The 16,859-nt window shown below is 40.3% G+C and overlaps 1 protein-coding gene across 2 annotated transcripts in view; it reads right to left on the bottom strand.

Annotated features, from left to right (window-relative positions):
* Window positions 1–16,859, bottom strand: part of LOC148672748 (netrin receptor UNC5C) — a 177,983-nt gene that overhangs the window by 39,802 nt on the left and 121,322 nt on the right. The window lies entirely within an intron of this gene.

Genomic DNA, 16,859 nt, shown 5'->3' with positions numbered 1-16,859 from the left:
GCCATCGAGCCGTTCAAGTTGGGAGAAAGTGGGCATCACTACTGTGGGTCGTTGGCAGGGGATACAGGGTCCAGAAAAGGTTTGTGAACCACCTAGGTTAGTCCTGTATTATTTCTGTATAGTTTCTCCTAAAACATAATTAAATCTTCAAGAAAGTCTGAATAAAAAAGATGACGATAATTTGTATAATCTTACTGGGGCTTCACAGATTTTATCTTGGCATTGTATAATGGGGTGACTGAAGAAGACAAAAAGAAGCACAAAGGTAGGAAGCTCTAGGGCCTCCAGCCCATTCCAATAAGAGCAGCAGGCCAGCTGGGGGCATGTTCAGGTCTCAATTTGGCTGACTACTAGCTTGCCCTGTGTTGCCCTGAAACTCGACCAGACCCCTCCACAACCCTCTTTCAGCTGTGCGGTCAGGCTGGTACAGTTTGACCAGCCTTTTACTACTACTGTACAAATCATGAAGTGCAAACTTCAATAGATGTCTCAGGAATCACTTCACTTTCAGCTGTAAAAACCCTTTTATTTGCATTCATCCCGGGGTACCTACGTCACGCTGAAGTGGAACTGAAGCACAGGTTAATGTAAAGCAGAAACCCAATCTTGAACCAGCTTGCTCGTTATCATCAGAGGGCACCCGCTCTCAGGAGTTCTGCTCTCATTGCCCGTGGAGAAGGAGTCTGAAATTGCAGACGTGACCTGCACACCGCCCGAACACAGCTCCTCACGGTGAAACAAAGGACATTACATTTAACTTGACCTTCGGCTGATCCCTGACTAGTCCTTAAGTGGTCCTCATTTCTTTGCCTCAAAGAGTCCACAAGGGCTGGTTATCCAAATCCCAGAGTGCTCCTGAAAGCTTTGTCAAGGAGATAATTGAAACACAAGAGTGCTGGCTTTGCCTTTCTGATTACAAATGTATTGTGGATCCCATTTAAAGTAAAAAATAAAAGTGATGCCTACATAGATATTTGTAGATATAAAGTTATATGCATAAAAGCCAAACAAAAGTCAAAGTTAAATAAGTAGTTCAAAGCCTGGTAAAGAGGACTGAGTAGTATCTAGAGTGGGCAACAAGAGATTGTCTAACATTGGTGCGATTATTATTATTAATCTAGTTGATGTTTTTGATCTAAATGCAATTAACAGAGGTTATGATGGCATATGTTTCTATAAATATGAATACCGGGACCCCTATACATGCTGGACACACTTGAGCAAGGTGATTACACTTATATTTAGAATGTACCTTTTTTAATATATAGTAGAAAGTAACTTTTTTAATCTGTTATTATTTTTGTCAGTTTTGTTATTTACACAATCTTGTACAATAAAACCCTTTAAGAATGCTGACAGTTATGCAACCCATTTCAGCAATTTTTCACTGTAATGCTGTGCACAATCCTGTCTCCAATCCATTCTCTCCCCTTGTGCTCTCTCCTGGCCTCTCTGCTTTTTCGGATGGACGTTCAGCTGTTCCTCCTATTCATTCTCCTGTCTTGGATGTACCTCCTTTCCCCCCATGACATAGCATTACAATTAGTTCTGTAAGTTGTATTACATTGGTTCACGTATTGTAGTATTATGAATTGCTATGTTAGGAGTTTTTTTCAATATTGCTCTATGTGTTATTTCTGCCTTGTTAACATTTAATTTAGAAATACACTCCGAATTAAACAAGCACACTAGACTGGGAAAGAATTCAAGATCAATATTAAAAACAACTAAATACTGTACTTGTTTCTTAGTTCTGTGCCTGAATTTCTTTTCTTCCTGTTTATGCATCACTAATAAACTCAGATGAGGCAGGAATACAGTACAACAGCTGGGTTCAAGAACACACATATACTCTCCAGTGAACTGAAAAGGGAAGAGACTTTATAGAAAGTATTGTACTGGAAGCGGTCATCGACTGTCCATAGACTTGGATGTTGTCAAGCCTGCCTATGAGGCTCAGCAGCTGGGTGGACTACTGTACTGCTAAGTCAGAAAAACAAGCTCTCTAAGCCCAAAAGCCAGCATGAACCTGACTGTTAGTAACAACAATAAGAAAACAGTAGAAGAAACTGAAAGAGCTTTGCTGTGAGAGACAGCAGAGTGAGGATAAAGTGGAATATGTTAAAGAAATGAGAGGCAGAATACAAAGAGAAATCAAATCCTGCCACCAGACTCGCAGCTCAATGCTCCTTTGCAATAACACCTCTCAGAATAGTCACAGTGGAAGATTCACATAGGTTTTGGTTCATTATCACAATGTGCTTTTCTAGAAGTTCCAAAACGGGTTTAGAAAAAGCTGGCAGGTTATAGTGTAATTAACATTCAGAAATGTGAAACGTATCACTTTGCTCGTGATGCTGCCTGTGGCCTGCTGTCTTCATTAAAGACACATAGAACCAGCCTGGCTCTTGAACTATCGCTGTCGTACTGCTACTAGTATTACTATACCTACTGCTTACACAGATAACAGCCTGCAGTTTCACATTTCACTCTCAATGAAACTCACACACTCTTGGTTTGACTTACTCTATTAAGCTCCTATAAAAGCTAGAAATTAATCAACTAGAAACCTATAATAAAACAACTCCCACAGCAGACGTGCAAACAAACACAACTTCTTTTAATTCTGTCACAAAAAACATAATTTGATTTCTGCAAAGGTAAAAGTTTTTGTTTTCCTGCAGAATTTAGCTGCTGTACTTGCGACGGTTCTGACAAGGAGTCACCTACGTGAAAGGATGTGTCCCTTTAAGAATGTAATGCTGATCAGCTCACCATTTTCACAGGGAAACAAAGCATGGGGGCTTGCAGATTTTCTGAAGTCTTGAAGTTAAGAACAGTGCATTCTACCAGCTGTGGAGAGCAGCTTAAAACAAGATTAGACATTAGAAGAGTCAGGCAAGCAAAGAAGCTCCCCAGACTGTGCCGAAATGCTAACCCCTCAATCCAACTGGGGCACAGCGGCACATTCTACTCATGAAGGCCAGGTCAAGCGGCACTTGCTGAATCTAAAAAAGTAACAGGAAATTCAAAGGGAAATACTCTCTTTATATTCATAAGCATCCTAAACATGAAACAACTTTCCTCAAGAATCAGAAAAACGCAGCAATGGTTCAATGACCCTTGTGACTTGAAGAGCTTGATTTTGAAGAGTTTGATCTAAATGAGTCCCAGCAATGTCAGTGATTTTGTCATCTTATCTACTTCTCATTTATTCAGCCGCTATGAATTTTCATGCATCAACTATATGTGTTAAACATCTCAAAACCCTAAAGAAATCCCTGGGGATGCAAGCCGAACAGAGGTATATTACATTATACCCAGAACTACAGGAGTGCTTATTTGAAAGTCAGTTTGTGAAATCTGAGGCTGCCCTACTGTGAGCACACTTTCACCTGCTGCGATCACAATTTGGATCTACTGAACTCCAAAGCCACAGTGCTGGGTGCAGAATGCGCCACCAAATGAGACTTTCAACACTTTGAATAAAAATAAACTTCATTGCAGCTGTGAAAACACCTTTGTGTGTCTGAGACTCTGAGAAAGTTATGGTGCAGTGCAAATGAATACATCACCACACAGTAAAGTATTGGAGATGTTCCAGGACTTCAGATTCAGAGATCTTGAGGCAGACCTAGACAGTGATAAAAATAACCCTCATCACCACGCAGTTCTTGTAGGACAGGGCCTAGACATCACCAACAGTGATAGCACTGTCTGCCTGGGGAACTGCAAACTGCCAGGAAGACATTTTGGAACAAACAACGACCATTCTGAATGTACTCTGATTGTGACAGAGTTTGTCTTGCAGTTTTTATTTCTTCTGAGATGGGAAAATAAATTAAAAAAGTTACAATGTAATTCTGTATTGATAGGCAATGTATCATGTTTGGCATACTATTACACAGCAGACACAGAGGGCTCGTTAAATTTTTAATGATTTGTAAAAGGGAAGTTATTTGTTCAGGGAATCTAGCCTTTTCATAAGAGAAATGCCTGAAGTTAATTTCTCAGGAAACACAACACCTTTCTCCCCTGGTACCCCTCTAGTCAAAAGTGTTGTTTTAATCAGAAGGTAATTCCTCATACACTACTGCTTTGTACCTGAATAGAGGAGAGGGCTACCTGTTGTTTCCTTCTTTCCTATCAGAAAGAAAGATAACAGCGGATTTCTTTTTCAAAGAAAGGAACATAGATCACCTACGGCTCACTGAGAGATGCCAGAGGGTAACTGTTTGCAAAGGTAGATTGGTTCCTGAGGAGTTGCACCTTTGCTATGGTGAGGGCAGTGAAGGGAATAAAAAACAGGATTATTTGTAAAGCACAGAGAGACAACAAATCTACAAGTTACTCAAGAAAATACTGTATGGCTTTATTTGAAAGATGCTGCGTATTGGCTTCATAATCTCAAAACTGCAACCCAAGATGTTATAATCACATGTATAATGCTTTATAGGGTCATGCACAAATGACATAACTTGTGCATAAGAGGACAAGTCATTTGTTTTAGTATTGTTTCTAGTATGATGCATGTGACATTGATGTCCAATGCGTGTGTCTGACTGTGCCAGGTCTCTCCTGTTGAAACAGGTGTATTATAGTATTATATTAAATCCCAGAGAACCCCTTGCCTCTTGCATTTTATCTGTAAGAATCTGTCTTTACATGGCAACAGAGTGCTGTTGGTTTTCAGTATTTGCTACAGCTCACATGTAAGCATTTGGAGATCAAGGGTGAAAATCACAATTTGTGAATCAAGTATACTGAATTCATAAAACACTGAAAACAAAAATGTGCCAGGAATATACTTCATAATACAGCCGCCGTTTTAGTTGCACTGACTTCTCTATGTGACAGGTGCCTTCTTGAGCAGAGCAAAGCATTTCTTTTCATGATACTAGAATTACTCATGTTCTTTCAACAGCAGCAGCCTAATTACTTCCTTAATCACAGTCCTTGATTACCATCCCCAATGAAATTTCTTCCCAGCAAAGCACTGGCATGCAAGCAAACAGGTATAAAGAAAATGTTAAACAGTTTAACAAAATGTTTCTAATCCCAGAGCCACTTGTAATAATGGTCCAGTAAAAATACAAGATTCAAAATGCAAAGTACAAGGGGAGAAATTAAACATTTTAAGTTGTTTTGATAAAAAAGGTAAACACAATATGCAAATCATGCATTATAAATTGACTGCTTTTGTGCAGTTTTGTCTGCCATGCTACAAAGTCATTGACTGTCAGACGGAGCATGAGAAAGTGTCACTCCACCCCAAAGCTCAAACAAGTATAGAGCATGACACCACTGTTATTTTAAATATGTGATGACTACTCCTGGGAAGGAAAGCTCACATGCCAAGAGCATTGCAATCAAAGATTTATCTCATGGAAGCAATTCCTGCCAGCTGACTCCAGACCAATTTTGCATTTTCCCCAGTGCTGTAAGACTGGTGAGACTAATGCTGTGACAATAGCTACTTTACATGTTGAAGTAAATAACCCCCAAATACCAAACTTATTCAAGGGAGTTCTCCAGGTGACAGGTCAAGACCCAGTAGAGATGTAGAGAATAACACTGCAGCTAATACAGGTGCTAATGTTTCTTCAAGAACAGTAAGACGTACTTGAGCACAGATTGGTCTGAATGGCTAGGAGGCTGCTGCGAAAAGTGCTTCATCTGTTTCATTTGTTTCTCCTCAGCATGAATTGCTCTGCATTTTGTGAAATTTAATGTAAAACTTGAAAACATATAATTTACTGAACGCAGCAGAAGAAGTAAAAAACAAACCAGGAGTTAAGAAAAACCAGCTGCTTGAGAAATTCCGATAGAACTTTGTTGATGCTAAAATAGTGGACAATATTTTGCTCTACAACAAAAGATACTTTGAAAGTCACCCTGTTAGTCCTCAAGAACAAGGATTTTAATGAAATGGGAGCAAACTTTGTGCCTCGTTCCCAGCTCAGTGACACACCACGCATGAAAAACGAACAAAAACCAGGCAGATGATGAATTAACTCTGAGTGTGATGACAGGTATGCATTAATTGCAATTAGAGACAATCTCAGTGTCAAGAGCCAAAGTATGTAAAAGCTGTGTCAGAGAAGAAAGGAGAGCTCAGATGAAGGAAGATAACAAATTACTTCATGTTGGTCTTTAGACAACACGATACTGCCAGCAACTTGCTAATCAGTGGAGTTTCAAACCTGAGCTTAAAACATGCATGGCAGATGATTAAAATGCTGTTTGCATTATGGTATTGTTCATAGAGCTACTGACACACTCCACTCTCTCCTTTTCTCAGCATCACATTATACAGCCGTGATTCTCTCAGATATCATATTTAAAAATACTCCACAGTGCTCTTATAATTGGGGCCAGAATGTCTCTAAAAGTAAGGCATCCAATTAAAAACGTGAAGTAGTCCCAAACCTTTTTCCATTAATAAATCAGGAGCTGCTTCAGTTTAAAAACAGTTACAAAACTAAAAGCAAAATGAACTTTACAGACACTGTGCAAGAACACCACATTGGGACTTTCTCAGCACTAGTAACAACACACAGCAGAGCCATCAAACAAGTGCTGCTCAGGCCTCTGCTCCACTCTGTGGCTGACAGTGTTATAATAGAAACACTTTCATGACTGAAACATTTGCATGTAATTGTCATTTAACTGCTCTATCAACTGACGAGTTATTTCATTGCCTTTTCATTTAGAGGCCCGGTATAAAGTTGAAACCAAGTCACCTGTGAGGAACTAGCGGAAGGCAAAGGAAATGCAAGAGGCGGCACCGTTTCCATTCATCACGGTAAACTAACATGAGTGACGCTTCCTGGGTTCCAAAACACTCCTTCAGCTAATTGAATTAGTGGTCGGCTCGAAATATTAAGATGCCTGCTGGAATCATCCCTCCTATAATGGTTTATGAAAGAAGGGACTTAATAAGACAAAATTCCCCCTATTCTCAGGGGCAAGGTGTCCGCGTATCTGCAGTCACTGGTCTGTGTCTTAACCTAATCCACGGCCTGTTCAACACAGATTGTTCATATTATCGCAAAGTGCCTGCTAATCTGTCAAGATGTGCCGCCATAATCGACACACAGTTTAAACACCTGTTTGAAAGCTGAGGCTTAGTGTTACGGCGTGCTGCACCTCAGCACTCCCCCCCCCACCACCTCCTTCTTCTCCGCATTCCCCTTTCCCAGCTCCAGACAGATGTGCTTTACCTCATTATTCGCTGATTGGTACCGGGAGATGCATTAACATAATTGGCACATTTGTTCTAATTAACTGAGGGAAATTGCCACATGTCACCCGACATCAAGTGCAGAATCACAACTGTCAGCGCGAAAAGAGAGTGAGAAAAAAAACTTATGCGCAGTAAAAAGAGACAATCAACAGAATCATCATTTTATTACTCTTTCGTTTCCCTTGGTGCCCCAGGTCATTTGAGAAGGATATAAAAACAGGGGCAGATAGACACTGAACATGCAACAATACAGTTTCCCATTACCATTTAAATGCATATTGAGAACATTAATCAAACAAGTGATTAAATAAATGGAGAAAGCCATTATGAGCCAATTATCAGATTCAAACTCAATCAAGCCAAGCTAACATCAATTTGAATTCCAAATCTCACAGCGATGCAGACAAACCCTTATGGAGGAATAAAAAGAAATCTTGAGAGAAATTCTAATTGCTATTAAGCCAAGAATGCAGCAATATTGTGACTGGGCTCTGTGATACTGTCAGACTGTGACACTGTCCACAGACTACTGTGCCAGAGATGTGACGGTCACGATCTCCACATCAGTACCACAGACAGGGAACATTCATCAGACTTTGCCAGTGCCTTTAAACAACAATGTAATTTCTCTGCTTTGTTCCTCTGCCAATTTCCATGTAAACCGCTTATGAAATGCCTGCACTCTTCCTCCGAGCACCAGCCTGCCAGTCTTTACAATAAAAGATTCAGCCCTCTCCTCATAGAGAGAGGAAATTAGGATGGGGACAGTGAGGTGTCGCTGATTCAGCTGAGAAAATCCGCCTTTATCACACACTGCCTGACTGCCTTGCGCATCCGCAAAACACACACATGCCACAGGTGGATTTCTACATGTCCTCTAACCACACACACGCTACAGCTGGATTTTTACATGTCCTCTAACCACACACATGCCACAGCTGGATTTCTACATGTCCTCTCGCCACACACACACTACAGCTGGATTTCTACATGTCCTCTCTCCACACACACACCACAGCTGGATTTCTACATGTCCTCTCTCCACACACACACCACAGCTGGATTTCTACATGTCCTCTCTCCACACACACCACAGCTGGATTTCTGCCTATCCCCTGACTGACACCACACATTTTTACAGTTTCAGCCGTAAATTTGGAAGATTTTGAAAACTAAAGATCAACATGTCATTTCCAGAAATTACAAGCAAGGCAAGACATGTTTCTGGTGTGAAACACCTTAAGAAGGCGCCACAGCCGAAACTATGTTTCTTTTCCTTTCATTATTCCATTATTTTGGAATAAACCTTAATTTGTTCCTTTGCAGCCTAAGCATGCTGACACAGCTACTGTACCTACTCAAATGACAGGACATTTTTCCTTCCAAATTCAGTATGTTTCTTATAAAAAGCCCATTTGAATTTTGCAAATTATAAGGCCAGCTCAAGTGTGTGACAATTGTAGCTCATGCCATCTTTCTTGTCCCATTCTCTCAGTTAGGTGGCATTATTCTTTCAAACTCCAATTCTTGATCTCTTGGTCTTGTTCCAAATCAACTGTATAAATTGCCTGAGTTCTGAAGAACTTAAATCTCAGCATGTGGCAAAAAGTCCAAATGAAAATTCCTACAAACTGAAACTCTGATTAATATTAAATATAAAATGAATGCTAATAAAAACTTGCGGTGAGGGACATCAAGACTTCACATTCTTAAAATGCTTATTATACTGCAAAGTGGAAGCTAAGATACTTTCACTGTAACACTCACTGGAACAGATCATGCACTGTCACATCCTGAAAAATGATACTATGATACTATACCCATATACTAGTCCCAGTGCACAGTATTGATTCCATATTATTTACTTAAGGTACTTAAGAGTTTTCTAGAATTAAAAAGATACTAAGTGTCGACTCTCGAAACAGAGTCTTAAGTGTTGACTCTCTGTTTGCGTATTTGGTTAAAGAGAGACAGAAGTTTGGATTAGTCTGAAATCAAAACTGGCTTAAAATAACGACTCCAAACATTTTACACACATTGTAAGTCCTTGTTAGTACATCCACACGCTGTACTATTTTCCTTGTCCAGAGGATACAGCATAACCTACTGTTCCACGGACACCACTCAAAGGAGCAACCCATGGCTTTGAAATAAAATCCGTAAAGATCTTAATGGAGATCTGAAGTACAGCGAATAGTGTTCCCTGTCACTGTTTGTCATTGTCTATTTACTAATCACCTCAATGTCAGTTCAAATAAATGGGAAACACTACATTACCGACAGATCCACACAACATAAAACCTATTCTTTTCTACAGTAAATGTGCTGAACTCTAACAATCTGCACAGCACACTCATTCTCCAAGGAATGTTTCCCAATCGAAAAAAATCAAGACAATCAAGCACCCCGTGGGAATTTGAAAATAAAAAACTCAGCCTTGTTCTTTCATTTCAGCAAACTTACACTCAGAGCCTATTAGCGCCATGGTGCAGCACCACAAAAGCCTGGTTGTTTAAAAACAAGCAAACAACAATATTAATAATCAATTAGGGAAAGGAGCCACCTGATGCGACATCTTTGGAGATGTTCCAAGCCCAGATCCCTCTTTATCACAAGACAATGAAGAGGAAGCAAAGAACTGCAGGACTTTGGCAGAACCTTTCTAACTCCCATCCTCCACTCCTAAATGAACATGCAGGAGGTGCTAACACTGTCCATATGACCTCTCCTTGTCAGTGGACTTTTCTAACACAAGGCCAAGGCCAGGGCATGGAATGATACACCAGGCCCTCGATGTGTGAGTGAAACTAGAGTCTATTCTTCTTCTGCGAATAACCAGGAAGACAGGAAATGCATCCACAGCCGAAAACAAGGCAGAGGTGCTAACGCTCGACAATCAATACCGATGCACACCCTGGGTGTCCGAGTTTGATGTGGCTGCCGAGAGAACACCAGTGAGAGAAGAACCTAACGTATCCATTTTTAGAAAGAAAACTGTCAAGAAAGGAACTAAAACACCAGCGGATGACAGCCTTTCTGAAGGCCCAGATTTTGTGTTTTTAGCCTCATTAAAATGAAACACTTGCTGGGTCTTCAGGGGTAGGATAAAATCAGCCATCAGGAAACCAAGAAGCCATTCTGGCAACACTGTCAGAATAAATTCATAAGGTAAACAGAAATCTTTTGCCCAACCATGCTGTGCATTGAAATACACACAGTGCGAGTTTCTCGTATGCTAGCAGTAGTTTAACTTATAGAATAGTTCCTGAATCTGAGGTTTGGTCTTTTCTCTCACTGCCAAAAGCCTTTACAGACCTTGTGACTGTCCACATTTTTACAACTCTCTTAAAGACCTCTCTTTTCACTAAAGCCTATAACTTCCAATTAAGAATTCCTCTTGTTTTTTTCTAGGCCAATGAGTTGTGCTTTAAATATTGTTTTCTCTTTCTACATATACTGTATCATGTGTGAGCTATTATACTTTTTTTTTCAAGCAAGCACATTGAAAGAGTAAGAATTCTTCTCTATGGATGCGATTTAAAAAAATACAATATACAGCATTTATATTTATGTGGTCTCAACAGCTATCATGCAGAACAACATACGTAATCAGAGCTGCAATTAAGACAAGCTGCAGCAGTCTTCCTCCATGAGTTATACCACCAAGTGCATTTTGCAGCCCTCTTGAGAGCTGCCGACAATAGAAGAACCAGTGAACCCCAGGAATGGTTTTCCTTATTTTTCAATCAGGATTTTACAGTATAATGGATCAAAGTCCTAGTTTAACTGCTTTAGACTTTTGACATGCAGTCGCAATGACAGGGAAAAACATTTCAACTTCTTAGAGCTCTTTCCTGCTTCCCTGACCTCAGGCTTCTGAAGAACAGAAAAGCTGAGCCAGAGTGAATACTCTCTGGACTCTCCAGGAGTCTGCCCAGAAACATTTGTCCCCCCTTAAACACTCCTCCATTAGCCCCCTAGACCACTGTGAGGCTCTCCTTTTCCCCTCTTCAGAAAGGACATATGGAGCACAGGGGTATTCATCATTTCTGGTCTTGTAGGCAAAATCAAACTCTGAATATTATCGCCTCCAAAACTGATTTCATTTTCCATTTTAAAATTACATTTTTACTTAGATTGTGAAGCTCAAGGATAAAACCATTGCAGTTATTTTTACAGACATTAACAGTAAGTGATGTATTCTGCAGATGCACTGCACGCCAGATGCTATAAACACGGCTTCCTTCTCAGAGCCATAGGGACTGTTTTTAAAGTATATTAAGTTCCGCCCAGGTCATGGAAAGCAGTAGGCCTCTATTAAATGACTAAAATGTACTTATAGAACCAGGAAGCCCAAACCACTCTGAAAGCAGGTTAGAGTAAAGAATCTCATACTCTGAATTAAAGTGTTTCTAGCAAAAAAAACATCCATAAAACATTTAACCCCTAAAGGCATGGTACAGACCAGATGGGAGAGAATCTTTGTCACAGTGCTTTATTTAAAAAAAAGAGTGGTCCTGGGTGCAGTGCCTTATCAAAGTCACCCAAATGCACTGTGAGCTGCAGCTTTGATACAGGCAATCACATGCTAGAGCCCCACAGTGAAAACAGCCATTTGCACCTGGTCAGACTCTTGAAGCCCTGATAATGAAGTACATCATATGGAGGATTGTTCCCACATATCGAACAATTGCTATATGTACACATTTTGAACAAGCTGCACTTAAGGTTTTTAGTTGCAGAACTCCTGAACAGTTCCATTAAATGCCAAATTTATCTGTCAGGGCAAAAAGCCTCTCTGTGCCAACTGGCATTGCTGGTCCTCTGCTGGCTAGTCGCCCCTAACAACAGGGCAGGCCCAGGCCCTGTGAGAGCAAGGCTGCCTGGAGATGTCAGTATTTCATCTTCCTTGCCGTGATTTGAATTCCTCTCTACTTGAAGACCTCTGAACCATAGAGTTCAAGTTGAACCTAATTCAAGAAGAACTACAACCAACTGGAGGAGAAAAGGCATTCTTGCACTTGATTTTAATGCGTTTTATGGGCTTGCCAAATGGCTGTATTAAGTAGTCGTAGAAGGCTATTCATTTCTCTTAGTAGAGCTGTCTGTCTGCTTTCGCGGTTAATGAAAAGAGTTCATAAAGAAGATCAATGGATGCCATTTGGATGATGTGCCCACACAAGCTCCCTCACCAATGCCAGAGGAGGAGAGCATGCTGATGAATATCACACTGTCCCTCTTGATTCTAAACCATGTAAGCACCCGCTGGCTTCCGCCCAGAAAAGCAGATAAGCGATTCCGTGGACTGGGTGTCTAAAAGAAGGCAGGAAAGGGGAGTATTTAAAATACAAAATTCATTTTCTGGCTGTAGTAAAAGGCATATCAAGTGATCATATACAAATGAGGGACGTTTTAAGGCTTTTATTAATGAACTCCTCGCCTTTCAGCAGGTGCAGATAATTTAAGCCAAGGAGTTATAAAAAAAGAACATTGTTCCAGCTTCTTGGCACATCATAGGTACTGTTTTTTCCACCTAGGGCTGAATGAAGGATAAAAACCAGACAGAATATTCTGAAATGTACTAATTACAAGAGATGCTTAAAGAGAAGACAGAGCATACAAACCGCAAAGACCCAAAAGACACAGATCATTGTAGATGTAGAGTGAGACATAGGAATGCTTTAATTGCCTTCAGGGGCAAACGATGATCAGGGACTCACTTCCGCTACTGTACAGTATATTATCATATACTGTATAGCATAAATATATCCTCTGGGTATACACTGTTATATACAAATATACACCTTCAGCAGCTGTCCTTATTTGGGACAGGGACTTGAATTTTCTTGGACCGTATACATTAATCTTGCAAAATTCCTAATTGAAACTGCTGTGGAACCCTTTTAACTGGGACATCGTATCCTTGTAGACACTCTGATCAGAAGCCAGGCCCCAGTGCCCTGTGCACGGTGTTTTGGAAGTGCCCAGGAATAATTTTGGAAATTGATTATTTTTCTTTGTAAACAATGGCTCTTAGCTTGCCTCCTCACAGCAGCAGTAGGATTGGATTGGTTCTTTGGGAGCTATCACATTCCCTCTACAGGCACCCCTGGATCCTGGCCGGTGCTGGTTACTCTTGGTTTGGACTCAGGGTGCAGAGGGCTGGGCACATGGGAATTTGGAGTGCTGGTGCTGACATGGTCAAGCCTTTGTCGGCTTTAAATCTAGGGGTCCCTAGGTTAGATACTGTACGTGGAAGAAAATAACAATAACTGTGAGGACGAGCGGGTGTCACGCCCTCTGCAGCCAGAGGGCGCTCCTTCTCTGTCCTGTCTCTAGTTTCCGGTCTGCTGTCCTTCCTGTCCCTCTCTTTCCCTTGGGCTATATATTTCCGGGTCTTGCACTCTGTCCTCGCTCAGCATTGACATTCGGATGTCCTGAGACCCGCCTAGCACCAGGGCGCCCCACGTCCGCTCCCTGAGGGCATAGGTTTCTATACGGCATTCCTGAACTCTTTGCACTAATGAGCCCGGGCCTTTTTCCCGTCTCGCCGCTACGCATATGGGTCTTTTTCCGCTCTCCTGTTCCCCACGGTTAGTCCCTTTGGACGTCCGTGACAGCGGGCTGGAGCACGTGGGGAATTTTGTTCTGTATTATTATGCATTTTTAAATAATTTTCATACACATTTGTTCACAAAGAACTGGTTTTCCTTTCAACCTTTATAGACAGAAATACTGGGCTCGCTGGAGACACTGTAGTAAAATCAGCTTTGTATTCTGACCTTGAAACCCTAGTGCACATTTCCTTCATTTGGTTGGACGTTTGGGGCAAGAGAAAGGACTGTGCTTCTTGCACAGAAAAAACAGCCATGTCCAGATTCATTTCCAGAATGAATTTCCATGAGCATGTGATTTATTTTAAAAACGGCTTCTCTCCTTCTCATTGTGAAGATACGAGTGCTCACACATGGTAAAAACATTGATTTTGGACTTTTATTGTTTCTTTTCAAGACAAGATCAAAAGAGGAACTACTGTAAATGTCCCGTCTTGCTAAAAACCAAAAGGCAAATGGGGGCAAAACCTTATCACAAAATAAACTCATACTGTTGTTATCTGTATCTGAGTATTAAACTCATACAGTTGTTACCTATGAATAACAGCTCGGGACACTATAATATTTGGTTGACTGTCTTTAGTGTAGTAATTACATAACTAATTACATACTCTGAGGATCTGCACAAGAATATACAGTATTGTGTATTATTGCTATCAATAATACCATAATTTCAACAATTTACACAATGAATTAAAATTAAAATTACATTTTCAGATTTAATTTTAATTTCAGTGGGAAGTATTAGTCTCTAATTCCATTACTTTATGGAGCATTTTAACATCATATTAGAGGTTTCTCAAAGGATGGGCAAAGACTGATTGTGATAAACTCTCCTGTGCCACGAGCATCAATCTTTTCCTCAAGCCTGACAAACCAAATAACATAAAAATAAAAGTGTCAGGATAGTTGAGCAGTTTTTTTTTCTTTATCACACTCAATTGCTTCTCAAGCACTGACTTACTTCCACTTCAGAACTGATAACACTGTTAAAAAGGCACTAAAGCTATTGTCATGGCAAGCACACAGAGGTTCTAATGGTTAAATGCAAGAGCCATGTAAGGTTGTCTATGCCGCCCAATCGCATGAAATGCTAAGGTTGGAAAGTGCATCTTAAGCTGTAAACTTCAAGGCTTTAATTGACATTATTGCTTGCTCACTCTTAGACAGCTTTAAAAAAACAGCCATTCAATCATCAGGTTTCTAGAGCACCCAACACATATAAAGACACATCTTGAGCACTTTATACAATCTGTTAAAATCAATCAAAAACAAGTTCAAATTTAACTATGAGACTGACCAGTCAAAAAGTGTCAACTTTGCTTTAAAACAAGGATGTTCAAGAAATGCAAAGGAAGAAGGAGAGATCAATTCCATGCTAAAAGGTAGAAGAAAACCACAGCTCCTCCACAACAGTGCCAGAGAAAGATTGAGATATCTAAAGGAGCAAGAGATTAAAATGCCTGTGTATAAAGGGGAATATGAATTATACCAGACCCATGGAGATGGGTGCTTGATTGGGGTCTCAATCCCAGATGCACTCAGAGAGAGAAAGAAGGGCTGCACCATGCAGAGATATGGCAGTGAGCAACAATACTCCAGTAATAGGGAACCAATGGAGAGCCAACAAACAATTAGACTTTGATGTCAAGTTTTGGAAGCTCAGTGGGGACAGCATTGCAATATTTCTACATAACAGCTAGGATTCGCCGTCTTGCTTTTCAAACTTTTTAAAAGACATCTTTTTTTTCAAGACAGCTTTTCAAACTTTTTAAAATTGTTATAATCAGCTTTTGATGAGTGTATGTGCATTATTCTTTAATTCTTCTTTATCCTAGTGAGAAGCTCTTGACAATGAAGTTAAGATGTGAAAAGAGCAGCTCAAGTGAATGAAGCTGCTCTACAAGATGATCTGAACTGGATAGGTAAACACGAGAGATGTGTGATGGAACAACCAGAGACCGTGCAGCTGGAATTGCTAGTAACTGGACATTCTGTGGAGAAATGCACAACATATTTTCTGTTGTTTGTCTTCACAAATGGCTAAGAAACATTTGTGTAAAGCAAATGCTTATTTGGATTTTTGCTTTCAATAAAATGTCCATGTGTTCCCATAATTATGACCATGTTTACACATAAGTGCTCAAATCTTTATTGATTCTGCCTTCAAGTTGTTAATACTGTAAATCTAGTATGAAGCCAAAAGCCATATAAAAGAAGAAAGCATGAGCCATGCATAAATGAAACGATTATTAAAGGTAATTTTCTTTGGAACACTGGTGATTAAAAAGTATAATTGTTTTTTTTTTCTAGTTGAGCAAACTGATAGATAAGCTTTGTGGTTTAATAAAAGGAACGGTAACCCTTCATTATCAAGTACCATGGTTAAACACTCAGATGCTCTACTTGCAGATCAATTATCGCTCAAGCATTCCTGTATGTGGAATGCTTATGTTGTAAGACAGCCAAAGGAAACCGCTAATCAGGGCTTTTCTGGCAGACCATGTGACCAACACCAAACTTAGCAGGAGAGGGCTTCTCTGTGGTCATATATCATGCCAACTAGGTAGTGCTGCTACAGGAACTACAAGCAAGAACATATCATATTCCAAAACCATAAACATCTGCCCCGCCACTCTGCTGTACAGATATGGATCTACAGACACTTCTGTTTCTCATTTCCTAAGGACCATAGCCTTCTCATGTGCCTCTGACCAGGCAGCAAAGGGCAGCACCAGCACTGGATAACTAACTCCACACGCTCAGAATGAAGGAAAGGCAGGCTAAGAGCATCATGTTTCCAAGAAATGATCATATTCCTTTACATCCACTATGCTTAACATTTATGGCAAACTGCTGCTGTCCTAACTTTAACACGGATGAAGTTCAAATGCTGTGTTACTGTTGTGAACACAGAGTGGAATCTAACAGAGAAAAACAACAGCAGATATGTGTTTGGCTGTTGGAAGAAATATGCACATTTTGCTCTTCACCCTTTT

The sequence above is a fragment of the Lepisosteus platostomus genome, chromosome 4 (assembly GCF_059453375.1).
Source record: "Lepisosteus platostomus isolate fLepPlt1 chromosome 4, fLepPlt1.hap1, whole genome shotgun sequence".
Taxonomy (NCBI): domain Eukaryota; kingdom Metazoa; phylum Chordata; class Actinopteri; order Semionotiformes; family Lepisosteidae; genus Lepisosteus; species Lepisosteus platostomus.
The sequence above is the reverse complement of the archived record's forward strand: the minus strand, read 5'-3'. Positions and strand labels throughout refer to the sequence as shown.